The sequence below is a fragment of the Giraffa tippelskirchi genome, chromosome 2 (assembly GCF_054371585.1).
Source record: "Giraffa tippelskirchi isolate mGirTip1 chromosome 2, T2T-mGirTip1v1.2.pri, whole genome shotgun sequence".
Classification (NCBI taxonomy): Eukaryota; Metazoa; Chordata; class Mammalia; order Artiodactyla; family Giraffidae; genus Giraffa; species Giraffa tippelskirchi.
In genome coordinates, this window is record NC_137276.1 from 37,340,091 (window position 1) to 37,363,535 (window position 23,445).

Sequence of the window (23,445 nt, forward strand, 5' to 3'; positions counted from 1 at the left end):
CGTTAGCTCCCTCAGATTGCCCTCGGGGCACTCGGGCCCGGTCCTTACCCTAGGCAATGCCGCCCGCTCCTCTCTGTTCAGCCCCCACTTGCTGGTGGCGGATGATGCGAGCGTCTGGGGTTCTTTGCTGGGAGTTGCTTTAGGCACGTAATCTGTGGATTTTATTTATTTTTTCTCCCAGTTACGTTGCCCTCCGAGATAAGAAATCCTCCCCCACACCCGCCGGTGAGAGGGTTTCCTGGTGCTTGGAAATTCCTCCTCTTTTACGACTCCCTCCCCGGGACCGGTCTCCGTCCCTAACTCTTTTGTCTCTCTTTTTATCTTTTATAATTTCTCTTACCTCTTTTGAAGATAATGCGCTGTTTTTGTGGAAGCCTGACGTCCTCAGCCAGCCTTCAGAAGTAGTTTTGTGAAGTTTGGTCAGCGTTCAGATGTTCTTTCGATAAATTTGTGGAGGAGAGAGTGGTCTCCCCGTCCTATTCCTCCGCCATCTTAGCCCCGCCCCCAATTCAACGCCTCTTATAGCTCTACTCGTCCTCCCCTATCCTGAGACTCTGTTCTTCCCCTTGTGGTCAGTTGCCTTAGTCTATGGCCATGCTGTTTGCTGGTTTTATTCTTACTTTCCTGTCATCCATTGCCTCATATCCTAGTATCTGGAATGATCTCTCTAAAACACAGCTCACCTCCTAGCATTCTCCTGGTAAACTTTGAATGTCTATGGACTGCATTGAGAATAATAGGCAGCTCCCTCAGGGCCCTACCCAATCTGGCCCTGCCCATTTCTCTGGCCTCACTTTGCTCCACACCTCCCCCGTCCACTGTGCTCCAGCCATACCAGCCTAATTCCTGCCACTCATGTGCACCCAAGCATAAATCCCAGCGGGACCTGTGTACTTGCTGTTCCTCCTGCTTAGAACGTGCTTCCCCAGCTTTGCATGCTGCCTATGCTTGTCCTTGGACTCCAGTTCAGTGGCACCTGTCACAAGGCCTCTCCCATGATCTTTCTCACACAGCACCCTCCCTCTAGAATTTTACCACTGGCTGCTTCTTTATAGTACTTTTTAGTAAGTTCCTATATTTTATAAAATTTTTTCTTCTTCACTAGAACATTGACACTCAAACTGAGATGCGTATTTTATTTCTTATGTTTAATAAGTAACTTTCTAAGGGATGAGGGTATAAAGAGTGAGTTTTGAGGACGCCTTTTTCCAGAACCTTAATTTCCATGTGAGTATTGACCTGCAGAGGAGACAGTGTGCCTGTCCTCCTTTCCCTACCCCCATCACAACGGTGCTTCTGTGATCTATGTGCCACTCACCCATCCCGAATCTCACAGTGGGTATAGGAGTCCAGAGCTTGAAAAAAGGGGCAACCGAAATCGATCGCTTTGAGCAAGTAAATGACCTTAATGATAGGATTTAAAGAATAATTTTCTAAATATTATGATGTCTAATGCTTTGATTTCAGCTAAATTAAAGGAAGGCCAAGTAATTTTTTCAAAGATCACTAAAAATTATCTTAACATGGAACATTATGTGATTTTCTGAATATAACTTAGCAGAACAGAATATATAGGAATCAAATATATGAATATATAACATTTGTTGCTGTTATTCAGTCATTAAGTCCTTTCTGACTCTTTGTGACCCCATGGACTGCAGCATGCCAGGCCTCCCTGTTCCTCACCATCTGCCAGAGTTTGCCCAAGTTCATGACCATTGGGTCAGTGATGCTATCCAACCATCTCATCCTCTGCTGCCCTCTTCTCCTTTTGCCTTCAATCTTTCCCATCTAATATATAATATATTATATATTAATTGTATGTTATTATTAATCATAAGAATATATATAGGAACTTAGAGTTCAAAAATATTAATAAATGTGAGTATAAATTAGAATATAATTGAGTTGAATTGAGAAAACAAAATTCTTTCCATTCCCATATAATTAGCTATGTGAGCCAAGTTTATCAATGCTTATATTTATAAAAACAAAAAGAATAGAACTTATGTTGAATTCTGTCTAACAGTACGTAATATTCATCCATGCATATATGAACTACTGGAAAAAAGTCCCATCAATCTCATTAAGAGGAAACTTTCATAAAATGTTATTTCTTATGTTTAAGTACTTATTATAATTTGTGATATAGTTATGTTGTTTTGATCAATCACATATTAATATCTATTGTAATGAATAACTGAATCCAGTTGAAAATTTTTAACACTAAGAATTTTATAGTCACAAGAATTAAAAAATTAATTTCAATTTACAAAGTGTACTTGAAGATAAATATCAGCAAAAGACTTTCACATATAAAAATATATTACATTAGAATGAAATTCTATGGAGGAAATGGAATGGAAATACAAAATGAGGGAAAGGAATACATTAAAATTTGTGCCTATTAGGGATGAACTTGTTTGTACATTAAAAAAATGAATAATGACCATATACATAAAAAGAGTTGGTAAGACACTGTTGGGCTGCACCCTGCAGGCCTACAAGGCCTGCCCTTGCCCAGCTTCAAGATCAAAGAAAGAGCTTGGAGTTGGCAACAGAGACATCAGTGGTTTAATGGAAAGGGGAGCTTACCCATCAGAAAGGTCCTGAAGCAACACTCCACTGTGTGCAGCTGACAGCAGGCAGGATATGGCAGCAGTCTTCACTCCCCCAGCGGAGGGGAAGGAATAAAGAGGTTACTAATTACAGGGGGAATTGACTGCAGGTGGGCCACTAGTTACCACGGAATCCAGCAGAGGGGCACGCCCCTCACAGCCCCTTTGATAAGAGCAGTCACCAGCTGGGGCCTGGGGCAAGTAAGTAGCAAGGTCAGTTGTGTGCGCAGGGTACAGGTGAAGTAGGCACTGGTCAGGCAGGGGATGTTCAGAGAGCAAGAGAACAGCCATCTTGAGTGGCCTGACCATACAGACACATAACATGCTAAAAACCTATCTTCCAAGATTACATCCAGAGAGTGAAGTGTTATTAGGGATTTTATAGACTTTCCTGTCTCAACAGGAGCAGAAAACCTTTATTAGATACACTTCGAGGGTGCGATTATCACACATTCAACTCATATGTTAAGAAACATCTTCTGCCACCAAGCAGGGACTGCCTGCCTTTGAACTCCACCATGCTAGCCACCTGCTAGCTGCAGGTCAAAACTACAACAAAGTAGTACCACCTCACACTGGTCAGAATGGCCATCGTCAAAAAGTCTACAAATAATAAATGCTGGAGAGAGTGTGAAGATAAAGGAACCCTCCTACACTGTTGGTGGGAATGTAAACTAGTACAGCTTCTATAGAGAACAGTATGGAGGTGCCTTACAAACTGAAACTAGAGCTACCATACGATCCAGCAATTCCACTCCTGAACATATATCTGGGAAAAAAAAACAACAACAACATAATTTGAAAAGATAAATGCACCTCCATGGTCATTGCAGCACTACTTACAGTAACAAAGACATGGAAGCAACCTAAATGTCCATCGACAGATGAATGGATAAAGAAGATGTGGTATATTTATTCAGTGGACTACTACTTAACCACTAAAGAGAATGAAGTAATATCATTTGCAGCAACAGGGATGCACCTAGAGATTATCATACTAAGTGAATTAAACCAGATAGAGAAAGACAACTATCAGATGATATCACTTATTTGTGGACTCTAAAAAACATGATACAAATGAACTTTTATACAAAACAGAAATAGACCCACAGACATAGAAAATAAACTGATGGTTACCAAAGGAGAAGGGAAGGTAGGATAAATTAGGAGTTTGGGATTAACATATAAACACTACTATATATAAAACAGATAACCAACAAGAATCTACAGTATAGCGCAGGTAACTATATACTTTTTACAAAATATATAAGGGGAAAAATCTGAAAAAGAATAGATATATTTGTATGTATAAGTGAATTACTTTGCTGTACACTTTACTGACAGGAGAAGGCAATGGCACCCCACTCCAGTACTCTTGCCTGGAAAATCCCACGGATGGAGGAGCCTGGTGGGCTGCAGACCATGGGGTCGCAAAGAGTCGGACACGACTGAAGCGATTTAGCAGCAGCACACTTTACTGAAACCCTGTATGGAGACTAACACAACATTGGGACAGTCGGTGGTTAATTAAGAACCAGCTTTTCCACTGCAAGGGGGCATGGTCAATCCTTGGTGGTTGGGGAAGTAAGACTAATATCCTGCATGCTGTGTGGTGCAGCCAAAAAAAAAAAGAAAAAGAAACTAATGCAACATTGTGAATCAACTATACTTCAATAATGATATAAAAAAAGTAACCTCATTTTAAAAAAAAAGAAATTCAACAAATAAGAATTAAAAAAACAGAAAAAAGAAATTCATTAGATTAAAAAACAACAACAGAAACCCCGAGTCTCTGTCAGACTGTAGGCAGGAAGACTCCTTTAAATCAGGGAGGTATCCCTTCTAGAAAACTAGAAAGGAAGCCTCCCTCTTGTGGCCCGCTCTCTTCTTTGCATACGACATTGCATTAAGGCATTAAAGTATAAATGGCCTCAATAGACAATGATTCATCTAATTACCACAGAAAATTAGACATAGATCCTCTTCCCAAAGCAAAGGAATTGTAACTGGTTTATGGCCCTAAACCCCTTCCGTCACCCAGAGGCGGATGTGGCAGCATGTTCACCTTGGAGGAGCCACTTTGACCAAGCGTGTTAGCAAAGAGCCATCCACATTACTGGCAGAGCTCCTGGACTGTAAAGCAGTCCTCGTTGAGTCAGGCTCTGGTGTTCTGTCATCAGTCCACTTTGGAAGATATTACTAGAAACAGTCCCATGCAAGTCATTATTTCATTGTTGGATTTATTGTAGGAATATTTTTGAGGGTGTGATTCATTCTTTCACACAGCATCTTTAAAAGGAGCCCAAAGGAGAAATTTCTTCGATTTTTATAATCAGAAATAATAATATTTCTCCTGAGCATTTGCTTCGTTTTCTTCTTCTGGGTCCTCTAGTGTCAGTGACCAGGTTGCCCCTGTGTTAACTGCTATGTAGTTTGAGGTGAGTTTGCAGGCCAGTGCCAACAAAAGATACTGAGTCCACTGAGAACATTTTGTGGGCATGTGGGCTCACCTTACTATTAGTCTCATTTTTCCTGCTCTACGCTAATTTTTTTCTTTGCCTACTTTTCTGCTATGCTGAATTAATCAAGACCCTCAGTTGAGAGGGGCTAGAAACTCAACTTAAGAAAAAAGGGAATACATTAGGACTACTGAGAAAACCCACGAGTTGGTCTAACTTCAGCCATGGCTGGATCTAAGAATTCAAAAATTCTCATCAACACTTAGTGTCTTTCCCTCCATGTCTTAGCTTTGTTCTAGTCTATGGAGCCTCCATCCTCAGGCTCCTGCCCACTCCTTGAAGGCTCCTGGCAGTGTCAGACTTATATCACCATCCTGACAACAATGCCAGTGGAAGAAGAGCTTCTTTTTCCTCATGATTCCAACAAAGTTTCTAGAATTGAGTTTCCATGGGGGACTTGGCCAAGCCACAGAGACCAGGCTGATGGAATTTTCAGATGTGCCAGGTGTAGGAACTTATGATGAGATGGTACCAGTTCCACCTGAGAGGTAGCTAGCTCTCTCAAAGAAAACGTGGACATATAAGGATAAAATGGATTTGAGGCAGGAAAAACCAAAACCCCACAGTAACAATTTATATTAAATTTTATTTTTTAAATGGAAGCATGCCCACTTTCATAAGCTCACTCATGTATTTTTAAGAACAAAGTGGGGTATTAATAAATACATGGAAAATCAAATTGTAATTTGATTACAATTACAGTTGCTTAGTGAACATGAAATGATATGAATGGGAACTGCATGTATGATTCAAATATTTTATGTCTCCAGGCTCTTATAGCTGAATCATCTGTCTGCACAAGCTGGAACAGACAGGTCACACATAAGGGTCAGCTCTGGAGACACACTGCAGGTTCTTTTCTTCCTTGTCTGTCCTTTACTAGAGCTACAGTTGTCAACCATCCTGAACTTCCTGGGTTACAGTAATACCATTCACTCCATGCAGCTTTAGACAAGTCGATGGAGCCAGAATTGCTTGGCCTTCCAGTTTCAGGCTTGGAAGCCAATCTGTCTTTTGCCTGTCTTTGTATGTCTCTCATCTCATCCATTATCGGCTGACTTTATAGTGTCAGTCTCAGTGCTTGGGAGGGGGATGCTGTACTTTTTGAACAATTACATTTTCTTTTCACAAAATGTTGTGAGCAAAGGGTGGTGGGAGGGCAGCTGGCATGCCCTTAGTTGCAGGTGGTGGGGCAGACTTTGCCCTCAGATGGCCCACAGCCTCAGGTAGGGAGTGGTGGTTGTTACTGTTCAATCGCTAAGTCGTGTCTGACTCTTTGCGACCCCATGGACTGCAGCATGCCAGGCTTCCCTGTTTCTCACTATCTCCCAGAGTTTGCCCAAGTTCACATCCACCTGAGTTGATGATGCTATCTAACCATCTCATCCTCTATCACCCTCTTCTTTTGCCTTCAATCTTGGGGAGTGGTAGAGATGAATAAAACCATTACACTAGGTTGTGGACAATACTCTAAGTATATAGGAAAGGGTCACTCAAGCAGCTTCCCTAAAAATCATGGAGAAGGCACTGCAATTTGTCAGGGTACCAATACTTCCTTGAACTCCTAGGGAAAGATGCTGTGTGAATTGACATTAGCTCCTGTAATCCATTGTTATGAGGCTGGCTGAACCTTCACCCTTACCTGCCACCTATTCTTCCACCCAGGAAGGAGGAGAAATCAGGGATGACAGGCACCCTCAATGTCAGTTAATGCCAGGAGGCTTCACAATTACCCAGGTAGGGACGAGACAAACTCTCTCAGCTCTATAAGATGAGGATTTTTATTTCATCAGAAACAGGACCAAAGTTCTGTTCAGAGGAGGAATAGGAATGGCTCACACAGGATACACTGGAGTGGATATTAGCAGAGAAAAGCTAGTCTTCTGGTTCACAAATAGTGTGTGATTTTAGATTATTGAGGAGGAAATGAATGGCAATCTGAAATGGAAAGTCCTCCCGCTCCCCTGTCCCTTTCTCTTTCCCCCATCCCTTGCTTCTCCCTCCCCACATCCATGGGACCAGAACCCACATTTCTCCCACCTTCACCTTTCACCCTGGAAGATCAGAGAGAACTGACTGAAGCAGAAAGAGGTGGGACAGGGGTGGCGGGGGATGTCCATGGGAGAAGCCCTGCTGCCTGCAGGCGTGAGGATTTGCTCCTTTCTGGGGTACAAGGAAATTAGGAGAAGCGGGCAAAGCCAGGAGCACAATGCACAAATAACTCTCCCCTTCACCTCTGCCCTGCCCCCCAGCTTGTGCAGCTCCAGATCTTTGAGGCAATAACTGAGTGTTTTAAAGAAGAACAGCAGAGCTCCTTTAATGTCCAATATGTGTTTGTTTTAGGAAAACAGGACATCTAACAAGCAGCAGCAGCTCCCTTTCTGTGTCTCTGTGGGTCACTAGGAAGCCAGGATCATCCAGCTAGACAACAACTCTGGTCCCAATAGTTTCTACTCTCAAGCGGATCCCTGGGGTCACACATTGAGGGAGAGCAGAGGAGAAACCTGCCAGGTCAATTACCTATCTGGTCCCTACACAGAACTAAAGGTTCCTAAAGACAAATCTTACTCCTTGATGGTCCTTCTTCCTCTCCCCTCATTAAAGTAACCAGATTTTGCCCAGAGGAAAATTTTCATAAATGATTATTAATATTTTTGCCAAAATCATGTAAATTACAAACATTTCTTGAACACAGGCTCCCAGCTTGGCACTGTGCCGACAGTGGTAGCCAAGCCAAGACAAAGTGTTGCAGGTGAGAAACACTGCCTCAAAAGAGTTAAAGAATGTAACACAAATGATACATCACAAGAAAGTGAACTGCTCAAGGCTTTATGAGAAGAACTTAGACAGCTTAAGTATATTCCCAAGGGCATATAACTGGTCAGTGATGGAACCAGCATTGTAGCCTTCTCAAGACATCAAAGCATTTAGCACCAAAGGCATTAGGGAAGGAACTCTGTGCTATTTATCAAACTACAGGCTCCAGGAAAAAGGTTTCTGAAAAATTAGTGTCAACGCCTGGAATAGGATCTGGGCCTGTAACTTTTGGCTCAAATTATTGTGAGGTCTGGAAATTATTTCCAAAAAGAAAGAAAGAAAGAAAAAAAAAGCCAAAGATGACTGAGTAATAGGCAAAGTTTCACTTTTTCTTACTGAAGGTTCTTTCTCATATCTTAACATGGTTAACAGGTCCTGACACTGTCATTATTTCTAGCCAACCCTTTTAAATGTCATCTTTAAGTCAACAGTTGGTCAACTGTTGCCAGAATCATGGACTAGGAACATGGGAGTCTTCATGCCTTATTTCTGTCTTTCAGAGACTTGACAGCTTTCAATCAACTCTCCCTGTCTTGTTATCCAGTGCTTTATCTTTTTTTTTTTTATTATTATTATTACTGGTGATCCTAAGGCACCTACAATTTAAGCTTCTTAGGCTGCCCATGACAGCAAAGGCCATTAAAATCAGAAGCATGAGTGACTAAAACTCAAGACTTAGTTTTATTAAGAAAAAGGCTCACTGAGCTCTACAGTTTGTCACACACTTTTTCATCAGTTTGTCAACCCTGCCTACACCTACTCCTCCTCAGTAACAGTACTGGCATATCACTATGTGCTTCACTTACTGCGTTTTTTACAAACTGAAGGTTTGTGACAGCATTGCATTGTCAGATGATGGTTAGCATTTTTATCAATAAAGTATTCTTAAATTACAGCATGCATATTGTTTTTCTAGACATGATCCTATTGCATACTTAATAGGCCACAGTGTGGTGTAAACATAATTTTTATATGTGTTGGGAAATCAAAAAATTCATGTGACTCGCTCTATTGCAATATTTGCTTTATTGCAGTGGTTTGGAACTGAACCCACACTCTTTCTGAAGTGTGCCTGTAGATATGCAGAGAGAAGCCAAGATAAAAGACCATGTAGCTGGATAGCTGGTGAGAAGGATTGCCCCAGCCCCTGGGACCCGTCCCCATGGGGTCTGCTACCCCATCTGCCCTTGGGTTCCAGGAGATCCCCACGTGCCCTTCCAACAAACCCACCTTGTAGTTTTAAGATCATTTTAATAGTCCTGGACAAAGACACCCCTGCTTACTCCTTATCCATTTGTCACTGGACTCCTTTAAGAGATTCTGTATGTTTCAGTTGACATCTTTGCCACGCCACCCTAGTTTTATGAATTTGCTGACAAGTTTGAAGTCCAAGTTACTTGATTTTTGCTTTTTTTTTAAAATCAGGACAACATCTATTTGGCTTAAATCACAAATGAATATAACACTAAGCCAGAGAGTAAATTAGGCACATTTGAGATAGGAGAAGATTATCTTGGGTTATAAATCTGACTTCTATCTCTAGTCACAAATTCTGAAGGGGATTTCCAGATAGCTAAAAAAAAAAATGGCTTGTTTCTTTTATTTATACAACATCAGCACATTCCATCATCTTAACTCTTAAAAACCTGAGCTGGGAAAACCAGGCAGATGAATTCAAGGCTAATTTTACAGATCAGGAAACTGAGTCTTAGAAAAGTTAAATGTCCCATTGGGCTGATTGGCCCAGAAAAAAGTGATTTTAGGCCAGAATCTCCACCCCTGGCCTTGGGAAATGGGTATTTCCACATCTCTTCTGTTGGAAGGCATTTCCCTCATTGCCTTGGGCAGGGGCCACTTTTTCTGATGTGTGTTCTTAGGGACAGACAGGGCTCTCTGTTGCTTCATGGCAACAACTCATCATGGGATGTTTTGAAGTATTAAGGGTTTATTTTTCCCTCTGCTCCTGACTTTGCTTTATGGAGCAAAGATAACTCTAGTGAGATGTTAACAAGTTCTCAGAACTCCAATTCAAATAAAGCCCCACTCTGGCTCTAGGACCACCCCTCTCATCTGCTGCTACCCTCCACCATCACCTGTGCAAGAGAGTGGGCCCTGGGGAGAAGAGATCTAAGAGGGGACTGCAGTCGGGAAGGAGATGCCTTTGAGAAAACATGTCATTTTCAAAAAGATGCTGCCCCTCTCTCAGGGAGAGGGCCACCAACTGTCCCTCCCTCAAACTAGGGAAGCGAGGCCCACGAGAACTGCCTATAAACTCTGGTGGGGAGACTGCCATTTCAATCCCTAGATGAAAGTCTGTACTGCCTCATGAGCTGCAGACTTGCTCCCTCTGGTCTAAGCCCTGGGGAGAGAGCAGGGGCAGGTAGGGAGGCAAAGCACGAAAAGGACACCACCCTCAAGTTCTCATTCCTCTAAAGGCACATAAAACGGCCTCCTCTTGTGCCCAAAGTCTCCAAAGGATAGATGAATGTGGGCACCGGAGGGAGGGTAGGGCAGGGATCAGCACAGTGAAGGACACAGAGCTGCTGGCCCCAGAGAAATGTGGGGAGTGGGGGGCCGTGGCTGGTTGGAGCTCCACTGAAGGTCATTGCATCCACTGTGTGTCCAATTCACAGAGAAGAAGCCTGGATCCAGGGGAGGACCTTACCTGAGCAGCCACATTTGAAGAGGTCATCTTGTAGTGTCTTCCATCTCCCTGCTCCACTTGGCAGCGAAGCCCTCTCTATTACTCAGGGAAAACCCTTGGGGTCATCTCTAACTTCTCTTTTTCTCATACACCACCACTTTGCATCAGAAAAATTTGGTTGATTCCACCTTTAAAATGGGCTTCCCAGGTGGCGCTAGTGGTAAAGAACTCACCTGCCAATGCAGGAGACATACGAGATGTGAGTTCCATCCCAGGGCTGGGAAGATCCCCTGGAGAAGGGCATGGCAACCTACTCCAGTATTCTTGCCTGGAGAATCCCATGCGCAAGGGAGCCTGGCTGCTACAGTCCATGGGGCTGCCGAGAGTCAAACATGACTGAAGGGACTTAGCAACCTTAAAACATATCTGTGCTCTGATCACCCTTAATCACTCTTACCATCATAAGCCAGAGTCAATTCTCACCTATCTTGTTGCAATAGCCTTCTAACTGGTCTCGCTGCTTCCAACCTTGCAATCTCTTCTCGCCAGAGTGGCCAGAAGATCTCTTAAAACTTAACATCAACAGCTGTCACTTCCACTGTAAAATTTTATCTCCATGAGAGCAAGGACTTAGTTTTGTTTACTGTTCCACCCCCAGAACATCACCTGTGTGCTAAGTCCCTTCAGTCATGTCTGACTCTTTGTGACCCCATGGATTGTAGCCTCCTGGCTCCTCTGTCCATGGGATTCTCCAGGCAAGAATATTGGAGTGAGTTGCCATTTCCTTCTCCAGTAGATCTTCCTGACTCTGGGATAGAACCCATGTCTCTGATGTCTCCTGCGTTGGCAGATGATTTCTTTACCACTAGCTCCACCTGGGAAGCCCCGAACATTACCTGGGCACACTGTTAATATTCAACAGGTGCAGGTTAGATAACTTCAGGTGTTATTACATATTATGACCTTTAGGTAACAAGTAAGGCATCATTATCCTTCTCATGTGTAGAGGACAATTTCCCTGAAGCGGCCCAGGATGAGAATTTGGGTCTTTACCTCTTAATTCTGTGATTTCTCTAATATGTTCTGGGAACTCGGCTGCTGTGGTTGAGGCAGGGGCTCCAAGTGGGGAAATTCAGACTCAGCTTTTCCCAGATCTCACCGGTTCCAGCTTTCATTGTTAAAGGCCGGAAACTGTACGCTTCTGTTTCTGTGGTTACCTACAACTGCGTCTCCTGCACAGGAAGTCAGTTAACCATGGCAGTACTCAGAAAACAAACTGATGCAAGATATTTCTTCCTAGGTTTGTCTCAGAGCAATTCAGTTACCAGTGATGAGGACGCCAAAGGAAGGAATCAACTGTTTTCAGGCATTTTAGTCCAAATCATAGGCTACCAACCTGTTGGCCTGAAATCCTGAAAATCAGAAATAAAGATGAAATCCAGTGTGAACTGAGGGCATTTAACATAGATCAGTGGAGAATTTTGGTTCTATTAATTGTTTGCTCTCTAGACTGTTAGTTAAATGTAATTACCTGAAAAATCACAACTGTGCACATGGAAAAAAAAAAAAAGAGAAATTTGGTTCAGATTGTCAGTGAGAGGGATATGGATTCTCATTTTGCGGCCTGAAAGATGAACTAGCATGGAGTGTATCCGATGCTGGGTGGCATTTTCAAACACTGTTAACCATTGTTGTCATATTGTTGCATCCCCTAGATTACAACGAGAAGTCACCAGTACACTCACTCCTCAGTTGACCAGAAGAGCCCGGTCCTTGAGCACTCAGGCCAAGAGGGCGCTGTCAGTATTTCCTCATTTCCCATAACAGCATTATAGAGTTGGGTTTAGTAAAGAATGTGGGCTTAGGAACCAGGAGATCTGATTTCAGACTCTGGTTCTGCAGCTTGCTAGCTGGGTCAACGTAGTCTAGTTACCTAATCTCTATTAGCGTCAGGGTCCCCATCTATAAAATGAGGACAACTAGAAGTGCTTGCACTGTACTCAGCATGTGGTTCCCCATTTTAGTCATTAATATTATTCATCTAAAGCATATTATTGGGGTTCCCTGGTGGCTCAGACGGTAAAAAAATCTGCTCACAATGTGGGAGACCCGGTTCGATCCCTGGGTTGGTAAGATCCTCTGGAGAAGGGAATGGCAGCCCACTCCAGTATTCTTGCCTGGAGAATTCAATGAGTAGAGCAGCTGGGTGAGCTACAGTCCATGTGGTCGCAAAGAGTCGGACAGGACTGAGTGACTAACACACACATGCACACACACAGCATATTATTAATTGGAGGGTGTAGTTAAGTGTTAAAGCAATGAAGCAATGGAGGACAGGGCATTGTATAGTGACAGTCACTGGTGTTGAACACTTGATCACACAGTTTACCATCCAGAACATTTGTATTCTGAAAATTGTTAGCATACTTTATTCCTGTTATCAGTTAATGGATCCAGTTCCCCTTTCTGCTTTGGCTGCCAACAAGATCAGAACCAAGTTAGTGGCTTAACCCTACTAGCAGTGCAGGACTGGAAGGCCTGTGGATCTTTGCTGTGACTTTCCTTTCTTGTTGATTATCATTCTATTCTGTTTACATTTTTTCCTATCATAGATTTTATTTTCCATTGTATAAAATGGCTTTTAATAAATGACTTAAGCCTTTTGTGGAACAAGGTCAGGCATGTAACTAGGTTACTGAAGAGTTTAAACTTCTTGGAGTATAAACATGAAATATTTTGATTTCTTTCAATAGCTATTCCCAAGTCCCTATTATACTCCATCAAATCATTCTTTAGGCTTTAACAGAATTTAGATATATTCCATAACTTTCCCTTCACTTTCAGCTGTGAAAATTTTGCCTGACATAGTATAAAACTTCAATGTTTTATGTGGTTCAAAGCTCTATACCTTTCCCCTCCAGTCGTCAGGGCTCTAAATATATACAGAGGTAGCTATACTCAATATTTTGCAATAACCTATAAGAGAAAAGGCATGAAATTAAAAGATGCTTACTCCTTGGAAGAAAAGCTATGACCAACCTAGACAGCATATTAAAAAGCAGAGACATTACTTTGCCAACAAAGGTCCATCTAGTCAAGGCTATGGTTTTTCCAGTAGTCATGTATGGATGGGAGAGTTGGACTATAAAGAAAGCTGAGCACCAAAGAACTGATGCTTTTGAACTGTGGTGTTGGAGAAGACTCTTGAAAGTCCCTTGGACTGAAAGGAGATCCAACCAGTCCATCCTAAAGGAAATTAGTCCTGAATATTCATTGGAGGGACTGATGTTGAAGCTGAAACTTCAATACTTTGGCCACCTGATGCGAAGAACTGACTCATTTGAAAAGACCCTGATGCTGGGAAAGATTGAGGGCAGGAGGAGAAGGGGACGACAGAGGATGAGATGGCTGGATGGCATCACTGACTCAATGGACATGGGTTTGAGTAAATTCCAGGAGTTGGTGATGGACAGGGAGGCCTGGCGTGCTCCAGTCCATGGGGTTGCAAGGAGTCGGACATGAGTAAGTGACTGAACTGAACTGATAAGGGAAAATAATCTGAAAAAATAGGTATGTATGTATGTATAACTGAATCACTTTGCTGTATACCTGAAGCTAACACAGCATTGTAAATCAACTTTACTTCAATAAATTAAAAAAAGAAAAAGAAGTAAATGTATGCAGAAAGAGATTTATTGTAAGAATTGGCTCAGATGATTTTGGGGGATGACAAATCCCAAGATCCACAGTTGGCAAGCTAGAGACCCAGGGGAGTGATGGTGTACTTCTAGTCCAAGTGTGAGTCTGAGGGCAGGTGAAGATGAACTGATATCCCAGCTCAAAAACAAAGATCCAATTCTCTCTTACTCAATCTTTTACTCTATTCAGACCTTCAACAGGTTAGATGAGGTTCATCTACATTGGGAGGGCCATCTGCTTTACTCAGTCATTGGATTCAAATGTTAATCTCATTTAGAAGCACCTTCATAGACACACACAGAATAATGTTTAACTAAATATCTGGTCATGCTGGGGCCCATCAAGTTGACACATAAAATTAACCATTGCAAGTGGGGAAGAGGAAAGAAGAAAGGGAAAACTTGTTTTCACTCAACTAGTTAAGGTCCTCCCTTGTTGTGTTGCTAACTATCCAGGTCATAGTGGTCAATGTCCATGCCACCCATGTGACAGATGTATGTACAGCAATTCTTCAGACGCTCCTGAGGAATCCCTCCTTCTCCCTAACAAAAGCACTTAGCTCCAGCTCCATGTCCTCTACTCTTGGGCTCTCCTTCCATCTCAGCTCCCATCAAAAGTGGCATATGCAACATCCTCTTGGTGGGCATCCACACTGGATGGACAACCCTCTTAGGTGGGATGACAGCAAGATGGTTCAAGCCCAGCTCCCTGCAATGTAGTGTTTCCAGCTATCCCATGGGAAGTTCAAGCTCATGGCCAGGCCCAGTGGTGGGCATGCAGCTCTGAGTGGTGGAGCATCTCTCTGTACCTTCCACATCTCTCCAATCCTCTTCGATGCAGAGATGGAAGAGCTGGTCTGCTGTGAATATCCAACCAGAGGAAGGAGGTGCCAATCTCCTTTACATGCTTCTTTAATCTCTATACTCAATTCTCTTGGCAGTCCCCCTTACCATGTAACATCTTATTACAGGTATAAATTAATTAATAATACTTAATATTATTAATTTATTGGTGATTTCTGGCTATTGGGGATGTTGGATAGAGAGCTACTCTGTATTTTCCTTCTCACAAATTCTAGCTCTCTTCCTGTTTTATTTTTTACTACAATAGTTCAATAGTTCTTACTACAAAGGTCTCCATAATCTTCCCATATGAGACATTCATTCCAACTGGGGCTTGGAGCCAATTTTCTCCCTGTAGCTGAACTCTCAGATGTCAAGTCTAGCCATGGAACAGGTATTTAAAAATGCAGACTGTAAGGTCAGCAGACCTGGGTTTGAATCCCATATTTCTTCCTTCTTAGCTGCATGAACAAATTGCTTTAACCCATGAGGCTCAGTTTCTTCCTTGTAAAATAGAGAATAGTAATCTTCTCTGTGTGCTTCCCTGGTGGCTCAGATGGTAAGTAATCTGCCTGCAATGCAGGAGACCTGTGTTTGATAGCTGTTGGGAAGATCCCCTGGAGGAGGCCATGGCAACCCACTCCAGTAATCTTGCCTGAAGCATCACATGGACAGAGGAGCCTCATGGGCTACAGTCCATGGGTTTGCAAAGAGTCAGACACGACTGAGTGACTAAGCACAGCACAGGCACGATCTTATCTGTATTGATACAGAACTAATTAAACATTTATCCCAGAATGTGGCATATAATGAGTATTCAATAAATGGTAATAAATAGGCCGGGTTGAAGGGAAGGTCCCATTATAGTTTAGAATTTATCCTTCATGTGTGCCAAGTTGCTTCAGTCATGTCCAACTCTTTGTGACCCTATGGACTGTAGCCCACCAGGATCCTCTGTCCATGGGATTCTCCAGGCAAGAATACCAGAGTGAGTTGCCATTTTCTCCTCCAGGGGATCTTCCTGACCCAGGGATTGAACTCAAGTCTCTTATGCCTCCTGTGTTGGCAGGTGGGTTGTTTACAGCTAGCGCCACCTGGGAAGCCCTAGGGGAAAAGTGTCCTAGGTAGAAAGTTTCACACTCTACATAGCTTTTCCATAAGACTTAAAAAAAAACAAAAAAACCTTTCTAACAAATTTCATGAGTCATGAATTTAAGTGATAGGCTCTCCTGCCTTTCTGATTTGGATTTCTCTTTTTTAAAAAAAAAATCACAAAAGGGAAATACAGAAAAATGAAGCTATACCTTTGACACACTGCACTGTAGCCTGTCTCCTTTAACCCTCACTGCAACTGTTTTCTGTAGCTGAAGTTGGTGCTGTCCATTTTGAGGTTTTTCTGCAGGTTCTGGAAGGATTCAGTAAAAATGAAATCCCTAAAATGTCATAGACGAATGCTTGATTAAGCAAAGGCCTTTAATATAAAAAGTTATTTCCCCATAGGTTGGTTGAACATTTTTCAGTCTTTTGTTCAAGGAGGACCTCGAAAAAATACTTCTCGGGTAGGTTAAAGCACAGGCAAACAAAATTATCCTTTATCCCTCACTCTAAAGAACAAGCAATTGCAGTGTTCTAGAATGTTCCTGGCATTAGCTACAACAAGAAATGAGAGGGATTCTTGACATTTCAGACCTCTGATGTGGCAATTTCTTTGAACATTCTTTTAAAAGAAGGGTGAATTAAAAAAAAAAGATCTTTCAATAGTTTCATTGTTGTACCTGAGCTTTCCTTTATCCAGTGGATTTACTCTAATTATCTAAATGATTCTAAGGAAGACAGCTTCCCCTCCAGTAAGGGGAGAGCAAAGTAATCCTCACAGAGACATGAATGTAAATTGCTTTGGGATGGAAAATTGACTGAATTATAACAAGTGGTGGCTGCCAACAAAGAGCCTCTGATGCCTTTTATAAACCAGGGACTGACTATATCTCTCTCTCCTCCTGATCTCAGGAGCCTGGATATGAAGTGTGAGGCGTTTTTGAGAGTCCTGAGTTTCCTGAGCACTGTGCAGGGTATAAGCATTGCCTGGCTACCATGATCTTGACTCTGAATGAAACTTGTTACTGTATTTGTTCATCCTGAATGCTCACACCGTTAGTAGAAAAGGCATCATAGCAGCAGGGCAAAAGGCAAAAGTAAGAAAGAGGAGGGAGACAGAGAGAGCAAGAGAGAAGGGCAAACAGCCTATGACTGAGAGCAATACACTGAGCTCCATGGAGACACATATAGAGAAAAGACATATGTACTGACCGACACACAGGGATTGCAAACAGAGGCAGAGAGTTAGATCAGACAGAGGAGGAGAAAGAGAAAAGACCATGCAAGGAACGGAGAAGGAGAGATAGAAATTAATATCTACCCACCTATAGTTACACACTTATATAGACATACACACATACAGTTACACATGTGTGTGTGTGTGTTCAACCCATTCATAGACCAAAAAGCCATGTTGGTCAATTACCTAGTAGGGTCTCCATTCTACATCCCCACAGAGTTTGGAAGTATTCATGGGGTTTGGACATAGAACATAAAAGACTCGTGATCTCAACTACATTAATTTCCCTTCAAGTGTTTCCAACTTATTCATGTCTAATTTAGGCTTACCAGACTAAATATTCTAGATTTGTACTTACTAGCTTTCAGTTCCCTTTAATATCAACTCAAATTGTGTGCCCCTCAGAAGACATCATTTAGAACCTAGGTACTTACTCCCCCTTACTGGGGGTCAATCGGCCCCTTTCCTCCACTGACCCAAGCCCTGCTGACAAGATGAGGTTTGTTCAAGAACTGAACACTTTAGTTCCTGACTTTTCCTTACTTTCTTCTCACCTGTGAGAAGCTCCCAGCTGCACCCTCACTCTCTTGACTAAAGCGCAGTAGATGTGAGTTGAAGTAACTGGGTTTCTGTCTTTATTTCCATTTCTGGCAGGAAGGGGTTCCATTTTCTGGCATAAATTCCTTCCCTGGATTCATGCCCATGGTCCTGGAAGAGTTTAGCCATCAATCCTTTAAAGTTTGATTGATTTGTCATTTTCTGATGCTGGAATGAGTTTGTTAGGGGAAATTTATGAACACATTACCCTAACTGGCAAGGGCTTTGAGTGCTTGAGGATTTCCTGGAGAGACACTCCAAGAACCTTCTGTGGCTTTTTGTTTTTCCTTAGGATGTGGTGCGATTTTCATGGTCTATTTGTTATAATGCTTCCCTGACGTAAAATACTCATACAGGGTAAATAAACTCTCCCTAAAATACTTAGAGTCTTTCCAATCTAGAAGTCTGAGCTTAAGCTCCTTGCTTTAAATACACTGCATACAAACTACCCACTGGAAGAGACAGCAAGTTCCTATCAGACCCAGACAATACTTCTTACTGAGTGTACCCATTCTTAGCAGGCCTGAGTACACAGGTTCGGTCTTAAGAAATTTTGATTCTATATTGTTGACTGTATAAAAATTAATTATTGGTAGGAACTCTCGCTGGATGGTGTTTTTCATCCTTTTTAGTCTCATTTAGTGCTTTTTTGCTTTGAATTCATTTTGTCTGATACCAACATTGCCCCTTCTGCATATTTTGGTAGCATTTACATGGTATCCCCTTGTCCACCTCTTTATTTTCATCCTCTCAGTGTCATCCTGGTATAAATATGTCTCTTAGAAAACAGCAGATGAGTATATCCATGCTCAGTCGCGTCCAATTCTGTGCGATCCTGTGGACTGTATCCCGCCATGCTCCTCTGTCCATGGGAACTTCCAGGCAAGAATACTGGAGTGGTGGCCATTTCCTCCTCCAGAGGATCTTTCCGACCCAGGGATAGAACCTATATCTCCTGAGTCCCCTGCATTGCAGGTAGATGCTTTACCACTGAGCCATCAGGGAAGCCTTCACAAAACAGCAGATAGCTTGGTTCATATTGTTTTACCCCATATAAGAGCAACTGTCTTTTAAAAGAGGCATTTAACTCCTTCATATTTATTGATTCGGGCATATTTCTGCCACTTCATTTCATGTTTACACCTATTCATTTACTAATGTGCTTAGCAAATATTTTCTCTGCTTCTTGTTGTTTCTCAGATATGGAGCCTTTGTAAATTGCATTTGAGTTGTGGCTGTAACCATGGTGATGTTGATGAATAATGAAAGTGCCGCTTTTGCTAGCATGCCTTGAAGAAAGAAAACTTGTCTTGAAGTTAATGATGTCCGAACTTGGTAAATCTTCTTGAAAGTGATTGCCATTGGGGTCATGCTTAGTTGTGATGGGATTTAACTACAATAAAAGTGCTTTGGACTTGGAGTCAGCCTCTGGTTTGAATTTGCCCCTCACCCCCAACACACACACACATACATGTCTGTTATGTGACTGTGGATATTTAATTAACCTCTGTATCCACTAATTTCTTCATCTGTAAAAATCCTGGGATGTTGAGAAGATGAACTGAAGCAACACAGGAGACTGTTTTCCACAATTCTAGGCTTACTGCAGAGTCTTAACAATGTCTATATAAAAATAAAAACTCCATCTCTCTTGGTTTGTGGTGTGTTTCCTTTTCAGAGCTGGGGTCTGGTTGGTATGCAGGAAAAGGAGAAGGCATGTGAGCTATTTTATCTGCTTGTCATCACAAGAGGAGCCAAGTGGCAGGCCATGGATTGAAGCGCATCCGGAGCACTGGGGTGGGCCTGGGAATTCCAGAGCGAAGACTCTGAGATAAGCAAGCGCCAAGGGTGGGGCCTGCTGAATGGTTTGGGCTTCTACTGACCAGGGCCAGGGTCTTATAGGAAGAGAGATGACGAGGGAATGTGACTTCCAGGGCCACCAAATAAGGAAGAATGTCATCTCTCTCTCCATTTCACCCAAGTAGAAACGTCAACAACCAGAGCAACTCACCCCACGCCATCTCGGGACCCCCAAAAGTGGGTTTTAAAGGACCTAGGATAGCTCTGAGCTAAATAGTACATTAGGAAACATTTCTTTTATTTTTCAATATGTTTTCACACCACTCAAGTTTTTTTTTTTCTCGTCTTTCTTTTGCAAAACATAATTTATCAAGAGGACAGCTGTACTTTGAAGGCAGGAGTTGCTTTAAACATCACAAAGCTCCTGTGATCCCAGCCCCCTCCTTGCCCATCCTGATGAGCTTTGTCCAGGTTGGGGGTTCTGATCTCTTACTCACCCAGACTGCCTCCCCAGAGAGCCACTGGGTTGAGCCTCCAGAGGTCATTTCCTTGCCAAACATTCCTTTTCAGTGAGAGGACGTTTTCATCCCCTGGTAAACAATCCCAGCCCACACAAAGCAGACAGGGGTGCCTGTCCCTCTTCTTGCTCTCCACTTGGTTCTGAGCCCATTCCAACCCCAGAGGCGTCAGTCTGCTCTATAAATTCCTTTGTGAAACCTGAGCGCCTGGGCTCTGAAGGAGAGCAAAGATCTTGGAGGGGTTGCAGTTTCTCTTCTCTCTAAAGATCTGCTTGTGTTGGCAGCAAAAGGGTATGTTCTTCCAAACAGGCGCTTCCCTTTCTTACGTGAATTCAGTTCGGAAAGCACTGCGAGGCTCCTTCTAAGCAGGAGCGGTAAGGTCGCCTCCCTTGCAGGTCTACACAGGAAAGAGATGACAGGCCTGGGGAGAGGGTGGGGGATTTTCTGAGGTAAAGGGTCTGAAACTCTTTCTCCAACTGTCACTATTGGGAGGGAAATGGCTCTGCTCATGGGAGGTGGGGGGCGAGGGTGGAGGCTGGGTCAACCTTGAGCTTCAGGTGATTTTTTTTTTTTTGAGAGAGAGAGGAAGATAGGAAGGAAGGGAAGAAAGAAAGGAGACAGCAAAAGAAAGCAGATAGAAGAAAGTAGGAAAAAGAGAAAAAGAAAGAGGAGGATAGAGACACATTTACTGGCAGGCCTTTCACTGAGCAATTGTGTCATACACCCGAGTCCCTCACCACCAACTCCTCCATTTACTTCCAGGGCACTTTTAAAATTCATATTGTACAAGGGCTCAGGGCCGGGGCAATGGGATGACCCAGAGGGATGGGATGGGGAGGGAGGTGGGTGGGGGGTCCAGGAAGGGGAACACATGTAAACCCATGGCTGATTCATGTCAATGTATGGCAAAAACTATTACAATATTGTAAAGTAATTAGCCCCCAACTAAAATAAATAAATTTATAAAAAAGAAAAAAAAATTCATATTGTATCATTTCTTAATATATATATTTCCTTAATCCTAGAATTTGGAAATGAAATAGTAAGTCATTAACTGATAGAATCTTAGGAAACTCATCTTTGAAAAGCAATGTATTGTTTTGGTGGCATTACAGGAGATAAAAAGAAGAGAAGAAGCCAGTTGTGGCCTTACTCTAAGACTTTCAATTTTCCCATTGTATGGGTCTGTTGGAATTTGTGATCCAGGAGGTTTTCTCCTGAGTCCATGGGGAGACTCTGAACCCCTATGTGTCAACAGGTGCCTACATCTTAATACTCTCATCAGAAACGTCCCCTTGTTGTTTCCAGTTGGATCGGCGCAAATATTGAGAAAGCAGGTCATGGGAAAGCCATTCTGGCTGAGTGACTTTTCTTTCCCCCAACCTTCTGCCCAGCTGGCAGCACCCAGCTGTTGCTGGAGCCTCCCCAGGGAGCTCAGAACCATGCTGACAGGCAGGGCGCCACTGGGCAGCCACGCCTGCCCCCTGGCCTCCCTCCAGCCCTCTGAGCCCAAGCTGGGGCCACCTTTCCTGTTTGTTTTTCATTAAACAATGTTTACTGAATGCCTACTATGTGCCAGGGGCTGCTCTAAGGGCTTTGGGTACTCCAGTGAGAGAAACAGACAAACATACATCCCTTGCTTCATGGAGTTTATGTCCTAAGGTTCCTATTTTACTAAGAGGATTGATTTATTTATTTTAAATTTTTTAAAGGGACAGAAACATGGAAATAGTACAATGAGTACCTGCATACTCTTCACATAGATTCAACTGCTAACCTTTTAAAGCTTGCTCTTTCTTTTTCTTTCCACTTTTCTCTCTCAACACACAAACACACACAGTTTTTTAGCTGAACCATTTGAGAGCAGGTATAATGACACCTCACCCCTAAATAATTCAGAATATATCTTCTAAGAATAAAGACATTCTCCTACATTATTTCAAAATCATTATTACACATAAGAAAACTATCATTAAATCAAATATCATGTCTAAAATACAGCCCCAATTTGGATTTCTTTAATTGGCTCTAAAATGTATTTTATGGCTTTTGTTCTTTAAATTACAGGATCCAACCAAAGTTTATGCATTTTGTCTGACTGTTCTCTTTTATGTCTTTTCATCTAGAACAATCTCTCACTTTTTGTTTGGTTTTTCAAGTCATTGACCTTTGAAGAGCCCAAGGTAGTTGTCTTTTTGACTGCCCAACACTCTAGATTTGTCAGACTATTGCCTCAGAATTGGATTCAGGTCAAACATTTTTTTGGTAAGAATATTACATAAGTGATGCTACTCATTGCAACATTTCAGGAAATGTATAACATGTGGTTGTCCCACGGGAATAGACTAGATAAAAATTTGTTGAATGAAGGACTTATATATATGATGTATGTATTTCCCCCATAGTCTTAGTAAAGGCAGAGTCTTTAACAATCAAACTTCTGATACCATGATAAGGTATCACACATACACAGTTTAGTCACCAAGTTGTATCTGACTCTTTTGCTACCCCATGGACTGTAGCCCGCCAGGCTCGTCTGTCCATGGGATTTCCCAGGCAGGAATACTGGAGTGGGTTGCCATTTTCTTCTCCAGGAGATCTTCCCAACTCAGGAATGGAATCCGTATCTCCTGCGTTGGGAGGTGGATTCTTTACTGCTGAGCCACTAGGACAGCTCCATATATATGTACATATACATACATATTTGTGTAAATCTAAATAAACCCTGGGATGGTATTCCCAATTATGGATAGGAATTAGAATCACCTGGAAAGTTTTTAAAAATGCCAACATCTGGTCCTGAGCAATTCTCTTGATAAACCAGGTCACTGGTGAAGGTGCCAGATTTCTCCATTGTAAAGGTGCTTTTTGCTCCTTCATATTAAATATGTAATCCCTGTGTGATCTTTTTTTTAAAATATATTTATTTATGTTAATTGGAGGCTAATTACTTTACAATATTGTAGTGGTTTTTGCCATACATTGACATGAATCAGCCATGAGTGTACATGTGTTCCTCATCCTGAACCCCCTTCCCATCTCCCTCTCCCTCCCAT

At 42.4% G+C, this 23,445-nt stretch overlaps 1 long non-coding RNA gene across 2 annotated transcripts in view; it reads right to left on the reverse strand.

Annotated features, from left to right (window-relative positions):
* LOC145531835 (uncharacterized) overlaps positions 1–535 on the reverse strand; it is a 163,749-nt gene extending 163,214 nt beyond the window's left edge. Inside the window, exon 1 of one of the 2 annotated variants that reach the window (XR_014072797.1) lies at positions 341–535. This is a non-coding gene — a long non-coding RNA (uncharacterized LOC145531835). The remainder of the gene's footprint in view (positions 1–340) is intronic. The other variant, XR_014072796.1, reaches the window with a different exon arrangement.
* Between the last annotated feature and the right edge of the window lie 22,910 nt (positions 536–23,445).